The sequence below is a fragment of the Taudactylus pleione genome, unplaced genomic scaffold, assembly GCF_031769625.1.
Source record: "Taudactylus pleione unplaced genomic scaffold, aTauple2 ptg000347l, whole genome shotgun sequence".
Lineage (NCBI taxonomy): Eukaryota > Metazoa > Chordata > Amphibia > Anura > Myobatrachidae > Taudactylus > Taudactylus pleione.
Window position 1 is genome coordinate 297,673 of NW_028284748.1, and position 8,076 is coordinate 305,748.

Sequence of the window (8,076 nt, forward strand, 5' to 3'; positions counted from 1 at the left end):
AACAGATGAACTTTAGACATAGCACTCCTAGTTACAATATTTACAGTTGGTTTATTTACACATATATAAAATCACTTTTGCTCTGGTGCAGAATCTTTTTCCCAGCCCCCTTTTTCCTGTTCTTGTCATTCCAACCACTGTCAACTGACCAACATCTGTATTCTGTACAGTATTCTTCAGAAGAGTTGCGTCCTTGCTTAAGGTAACTTAAGTGGGATTCTGTCATATACTCCTAATTTGCATAGTTATCTAGGTTAAAGGTGACGACAATGTAAAAAATGTAAGTCTGCAGGTGTACTTCAGGGTCCAGTCTTCAACCCGGGCATCTGAAATTTAACAGAATTGAATACAAAATATAAACTAGTCACTTACATTTTAAATGGTCAGGGAACGACCCATTCCTAATGTGAATTTTTTTTCCATTGATGCCCCCAGATCATGTGATGGCTGTCAGATCATGGTGGGCTTTGGTCACCAATGAGGTGAGGGTAGTAGTGTGGGTGTCTCTAGCAGATAGGCATAAACGAAGAGGTAGTATGTAGTTTCTCCTCATGTACAAGCTGTATGGATGAGGTATATACTATTGGAAGCCAAACATCATGGGAAGGTGAGTATGGGACCAGGATACTGAATGCTGTTTGGATCAGGTGTGTATAATAGAAGTAGGGTATCCAAGATGGTGAAGTTCACTAGATGCACTGTGTGTTGACAAATTGTTGCACTAGATGCTGAATGTAGAGCTGTACCAGCTATACAGGATGTGCTGGATTGTGGAGCAGAACCAGCTATACAGAATGTGCTTGGTTGCGGAGCAGAACCAACTATATGGAATGTGCTGGGTTGCAGAGAAGGACCAGTTGTAAAGGATGTGCTGGGATGCGGAGCAAAACCAGCTATATGGGATTTGCTGGGTTGCGGAGCAGAACCAGCTGTATAGCATGTGCTGGGATGCAGAGCAGAATCAGCTGTACAGGATGTGCTGGGTTGCGGGGCAGAACCAGCTGTACAGGATGGCTGGGTTGCAGAGCAGAAACAGCTATATGGAATGTGCTGGGTTGCGAAGAAGAACCAGCTGTACAGGATGTGCTGGGATGTGTAGCAGAACCAGCTATGCAGGATTTGCAGGATTGCGAAGCAAAAACAGCTATGCGGGATTTGCTGGGTTGCGGAGCAGAACCAGCTGTACGGGATGTGCTGGGATGTGGAGCAGAACCAGCTGTACAGGATGTGCTGGCTTGTGGAGAAAAAACAGCTGTACAGGATGTGCTGGGATGCAAAGCAGAACCAGCTGTACAGGATGTGCTGGGATGCAAAGCACAACCAGCTGTACAGGATGTGCTGGGATGCGATACAGAACCAGCTGTACAGGATGTGCTGGGATGCGATGCAGAACCAGCTGTACAGGATGTGCTGGGATGCGATGCAGAACCATCTGTACAGGATGTGCTGGGTTGCAGAGCAAAAACAGCTATGCGAGATGTGCTGGGTTGCGGAGAACCAGCTGTACAGGATGTGCTGGGTTGCGGAGCAGAACCAGCTGTACGAGATGGATGGGTTGTGGAGCAGAACCAGCTATATGAAATGTGCTTGGTTGCAGAGCAGAACCAGCTATATGGAATGTGCTGGGTTGCGGAGAAGAACCAGCTGTACAGGATGAGCTGGGATGCGGAGCAGAACCGGCTATATGGGATGTGCTGGGTTGCAGAGCAGAACCGGCTATACGGGATGTGCTGGGTTGTAGAGCAGAACCGGCTATATGGGATGTGCTGGGTTGCGGAGCAGAACCAGCTATTCGGGTTGTGCTAGGTTGCGGAGTAGAACCAGCTGTACAGGATGTTACCAGACCGAACGTGGTCAGCAGGGGTGAACAACAGGACCAACAATACTGGCAAGGAGGACCGAGACTCAGCCATGCATTAGCCGGTCACAATGCCAACAAGGGTTTCCACAGGGCACTAGGACCAAACCAACAACCACACCAGGGAGCACAGTAACAAGCAGGTTCCAGGAGTAGTGGCTTGTTGCACTGGCAATTCCTCTCTGGGCCAGACTGGCTTTATAGGCATAGCAGCACCCTGATTGGCCCAGGAACTCCCTCTGGCTGACCATTAGATTACTGGTAGTCAGCTGATGGTCTCCAACATGGCGGCGCCCACTATGCAGGCACACCAGCCACATGGAATGCACACCAAACCGCCCCAGATTTCCGGTCACCTTACACCAGCCAGTGCTGCCAGCCATCATGGCTGAGATCTGTCGTCTCACCCGCCGACCATGAGGAATCCGCATGCCACGCCATTGCATCGCCAACGCCCAGATAGGTAACCCCTGCAAACCAGTGCTAAACACCCGCAGAGTCCTGACCGCACCAACCCCTTCCTTTATAGTGGACTCCGAACACCTCTTGACTTTATAAGGGTGTTTTGTATGGACACTTCAAATCAGTTGTGGAGCATTAACATCTTCGGCATTAACCTATACCCTCTCCTCTGGACCATAGCCCTTCAGTCAATTAAATACTGTAGTTGACCATATCGTCTACGTGAATCAACAATCTTTTCAACTTAACTCAGTCCCACGTTGAGTCTGGACACGAGGTTTTGGGAGAGTTGCACGGAACTGATTCAATAGACCACCGGATTGATTACTTTTTCAATCGGATAGGAACCGATTAAATCGTGGAGCAAACTTCACTGATGGCAGCTTTAACTTTAAATTAAGGATTGATAGCCATTATTGATACCTCTAAATCTATATACCCAAAATGTCGCTATTTAGCGCTACAAATCGCATAAGAAATAATTGCTTTCCAATCCAATTGTGGTTCCAAAGCACAAAAAGTTATATTGCAGTAAAAAGAAAGTTACACGCTTTGATGTAAAACAATTAGTGCAAAAAGCAAGTAAATACAAAGGTACAAACCGATACATACGTGTGCGCACTGGTCCACTGTGCAGTATTTCAATCCTGAATCTGCGGTCACTGTCACCTAAGGATATGGAGAAATGACTCACAAGCCTATATTCGGTACAGGTTTCAGAGACAACAAAGGCACAGAATAACAAATGCTCACTGGTTCTTGCTTCAGGTCACTCCGTTCATTGGTTAGTTCATATGGTATAACCGGGGGTATGTCCCAGATCTTCAGATGTTGCTTTGTATGGTTTTCCCGCCGAAGAACTAATAAAAAAGACACTACATACAGAGATACATTCTAACCTATAATTCATGTCTTGCAAACGCACACCTGTTTTCCACACTCTGACTAAACCTTGTAGTAATATAAATATATATTTGTGCGTATCGGAATTGCGCTGATGCAGAGCATGCGTCCGATTTACTCTTTATCAGCCCATAGATGACTAGATCATCAGATAATATTTGTACAGCGATCATACTCAATTATTTGACTTCGACAGCATACTTGGTCACCAGGCTGTACATTAGGTATATAAAAACAAAGACAATAGTCACCCAAGCGCAAATGGAATACAGATACTGAGTTACCACAATGGGATAGTGAAAACAAAGTCCTTGATTATGTGGATAATCGCCAAGATAAACATCCAAAAAAAGGGAGGGAAGGTCTTTTGTTCTGTTCTATTGGGAAAAAAAATTATAGTAGAGTCCACTATAAAAATAGGGGGGTTTCCTCAGATTCCAAAAAATATTGGCCCTGATTCAGAGCCGGACGCTCTGACCAGAGCGCTCGCTCTGAATCAGGGCCCACCTCCATAATTATGGCGCGTCCTCCTGGACGCTCGTATAGCTGTGGGTCACCACCCACAGCCTATACGAACGTGCAGGTTGATGGTCGCGATGGTCTTGACCATCGCCACTGCGAGCCGGAGCCTGCGGTTGAGTTTCTCAACCGCAAGACCCGGAGTGATTTTAGCTCTATCAGAGCCAAAATCACTCCCACTGACATCACTAGTGATGTCAGTGGGGCCGGCTTCTGACGGTAGGCGTTCCCTTGGGAATGCCCCCGTCTGGGAGGCACGCCCCCGGCACGCCCACCAAAGGGGGCGTGCTGTCAATCAACATCGACAGCACGCCCCCTTTGATCAGACACAACGAGCGAAGGAAAGTCCTTCGCTCGTCGCGTCTCGCGCATGCGCACGACGGAGCTACCTCCGTCGTGCGCATGCGCAGTGCACACCACTAGTGATGTCAGTGGGGTCGGCCCCAGACGGTAGGCGTTCCCATAGGAACGCCTCCGTCTGGGCAGCCACGCCCCCGGCATGCCCACCAAAGGGGGCGTGCTGTCAATCACCATCGACAGCACGCCCCCTTTGGTGCGAGACCTATAACGACGGCTTGGCCATCGTTATTCGGGTCTCGTGCATGCGCACTAGGTCAACATCGACCCGCTTGCGAGAGCTCAGCTCTCGCGAGCGGGTCTGAATCAGGCCCAAGGTGCAGTGACAGACATGACGGAGCTGCCTAGAGGGCCGTTGCGACTGGAACTTGGTGATGCGGCCTTGAGAGCCGGTGTGCAACTTAAAACAGGACAGAGCATCCTTGAGGGCCGTGACGACTGGAACTCGGTGATGCGGCCTTGAGGCCCGAAGTGTGACTTGAAACAGGATGGTGTGGCCTTAAGGGCCGTGACGACTGGAACTAGGTGCTGTGACTGAGACAGAGCAACCTAGAGGGCCATGGCGAGACTGGAACAAGGTGATACATCTAAGACAGACTGGATAGGCCTTGAGGGCTGTGGCATGACTGGAACAAGGGGATGGGGGGCATGCCTGCTAGTGTGTCATTGTATTCATACGATCAGGGCTCGTGAAAACCAAGAAAGCCTTAAAATCTCCATCAGCCGATGGAGATCCTGGCCTCTTCCCTCTCCCAGCCCACAAATGGCAGCAGACAGTCTGCTGCCAGTCTCCGTGCGGGATCACAGACCCGTTCTGCACATGCGCAGAACGAGTCATGTGCCTGCACAGATTCCCGACATCAGGAATCTGGGTTCAGCAGTGCACTAGCGTGCACTGCTGAATAAGGCAGTTAATGGGTGAAGTAATTACAGTGAGTAGCCACAAGAGGGGGCCTGGGTCTCAAAAATGGAGACTTAAATTCCTATAAAACTCATAGTGCCCACCTGAGTCTTGTACCCTGGGCTAACAGTAAAACAGCTAGGATAAGTATAACGAGGCAGGTGGTGCAGTGTAGAATGTGATATGGAGGGGCCATCCAGGGGATAGGGATGGTCCAGCAGGCAAGGGAAGTGCTTAAATGCCACTGAAACTCAGCACTGTCACATAGGAGAGGAGGAGGAGTGGAAGCAGAGCTCTACCGAGATGAGCAGGCACGGTCCAGCCAGCATCTGCCGAGCTACTTGAAACGTGAAAGCCAGTTTCACTAATCAACTGTGTGGCTTTATGTACATCACCAGGTATCATATTTCTTTTGTCTCTGTGTTCATACTGTGTGTGAAGATATGGCGATGGTGTGTTTTTATGAATACCAAGCATTTCACCATGTGTAAGGGTCATAACTTCTGGGACTACCCTTCCCAGGTAACACAAACCTTCTGAACTCGGAGAGAGCCACTTATACACTTTCCTTCCACATATAACATACACATCATCGGGGAGAAAGTAAGGGATATAATGCATAATAATCATCAAACATTTCCCTAGCAAATGATTCTATATCAGGTTCTCCCATCTGGCTAACACATGTTTCTGGTTGTATAACCCTGGCACAGTACCCTTCTGGTACCCTACCAACCATTTCTTTGGTGTCACTAAGTGTATACTGATACCGGAAATGTCTCCCACCTAACCTAATTGAGTGTAAAAGTTAAACATTTATAGGTTCATTATCAGCTCTTAGTGAGAAGATCATCGACTGGTTATTCCCAGTCACCTCCCAACTTCCTGGTTTGTTGAAGTTGGTGATGTTCAAACACAAAAGTGATTTATCTACTTGGTACTGGTGGAGTTTAAAATGAGGTGGTTTGGACATAAGAAATTTTCCATCCAGCGTCTTCCCTTGTTGCAATTCTAAAACCTCAGAGACATTTAATGGAAATGGCACTAACCCTACATAATGTTGTCCCTGAGGCACATGAGAGCACACCCAACAGTCAGTTTGATTTAAAACTTTGCCCACCATGGTATGATAATCCTCTAAAGGATACCCACCCCAATACTGATTATACTTAGGTTGGCACCACTGGGTGCATCTCTCATCAATTAGGGACCCACAAAACTCACAAATACAATATTCCTCAGACGATAAACCTTCACACTGTCTCCGAGTTTCCAGGCTAACAGATCTCTTAACAATTACTGTACTGAGTTGGTCAGATACTCCCCCGATTGGTTTAGCACTCCTTCTCCCAACTCCACTAAATCAATATCATCATCAGCTCCCCTCTCCGTCATTTGTCCTCCATCACAGAAACCAGAAATCCCGAAACAAACTTGGATGATGAAAACTCTGGAAGAAGACACAAACGTAACCCCAGTACACCACTCCATTGCTGGAACAGTAATCTACAAATTTCTTTAGCTCAGGTGTCTCACTGCAACTTTTAACCCTCCAGGAACAGGCACCCAATTGACAGGTCTATGTTATCTGCCTCAACTCCGCCTTGTATCTCCACCAGTTGGTTGACCTTTTTGCAGTGATTGGAATGGACCCAGGTATCTCTCTCTGCCACTTTCAAGGAAGTTGTAGTTGTCAGCAACACTTGATATGGACCTTCCCACCGATCTGTCAGACAACCTGAATGTAAGAAATTTCTGATCATAACAAATTCTCCAGGTTCAACATCATGACAGTTTGTTTCAGGCATATCAGGTGACAATAATTTCAATTTCTCCTGTTGCTGCTTCAACTGTTTACTCATTGTTATAAGATACCTTACAGTTACCTCGTTGTTACTCTTCAAATCTTCCTGTGGACTTATAATCAAATGAGGTTGTCTACCAAACAGTACTTCAAAGGGGGACAGATTGAGAGGGGGTCTGGGAGTTGTCCTGATGCTATTTAGGACTAGCGATAGGGCTTCTGGCAATCCCAGTCTGGTTTCTGCCATGATCTTACTCAGTTTATTTTTAATAGTACCGTTCATCCTTTCCACCTTGGCGCAGGCTTGCGGTCGGTAAGGGGTGTGAAGTCTACTATTAATACCCATCAACTTACACATGTTCTGGAAGACATCACCTGTGAAATGCGTAGCTCTATCACTTTCAATAATTCTAGGGATACCGTATATGCATACAAATTCCTAAACAATCTTTTTAGCAGTAAACGCAGCAGTATTAGTGGCATCTGGATATGCCTCAACCCAATTAGAAAACACATCTGTGCACACTAATACATACTTGAGATTCCTGCAGGGTGGTAATTGGATGAAATCATTTTGTATTACCTGAAAAGGTCCGTCTGTTGGAGGAATGTGGGATGGCTCGGTTGGTACTGTTTTTCCAACGTTCTTCCTCAAGCATGTCAAGCAGGACATTGCCCTCTTTTCAGCTTGGGAAGAGAAACCTGGTACACACCAATACGCCCTAACCAACTTGCACATACCTTGCTTTCCCAGGTGAGTCACACCATGTGCTGCCTCAGCCAAGCTTGGGTAGAATGCCTTGGGTGCCACCGGCTTACCTTGTCCATCTCTCCAGAGTGAGGAGGACTCTTGCCCACATCCCTTGGATCTCCAGACTGTGTTTTCCTGAATGGGACACAAATTTTGCATCTCAATTAATTTCTGCATATCAATCATTTGGAACATCATTTGGTTAATTGGTATGTTACATTTTAAACCTGCTGCCCATTTGGCAGCTTCATCTGCCCTATTATTGCCCAGTGACACCGGATCGACCTCACATGTATGGGCTTTACACTTAATGATGGCCACTGTCTTAGGCATTTGAATTGCTGTCAGTAGTCCTTTTATATGTTTTGAATGTGCGACTGGTGTGCCTGCTGCTGTCATAAAATTTCTTAGACACCATAGAGCACCAAAATCATGTACTACCCCGAAGGCATACCTAGAGTCACTGTAGATATTAGCAGATTTGCCTTTTGCTAATTCACACGCTCTTCTTAGCACCACCA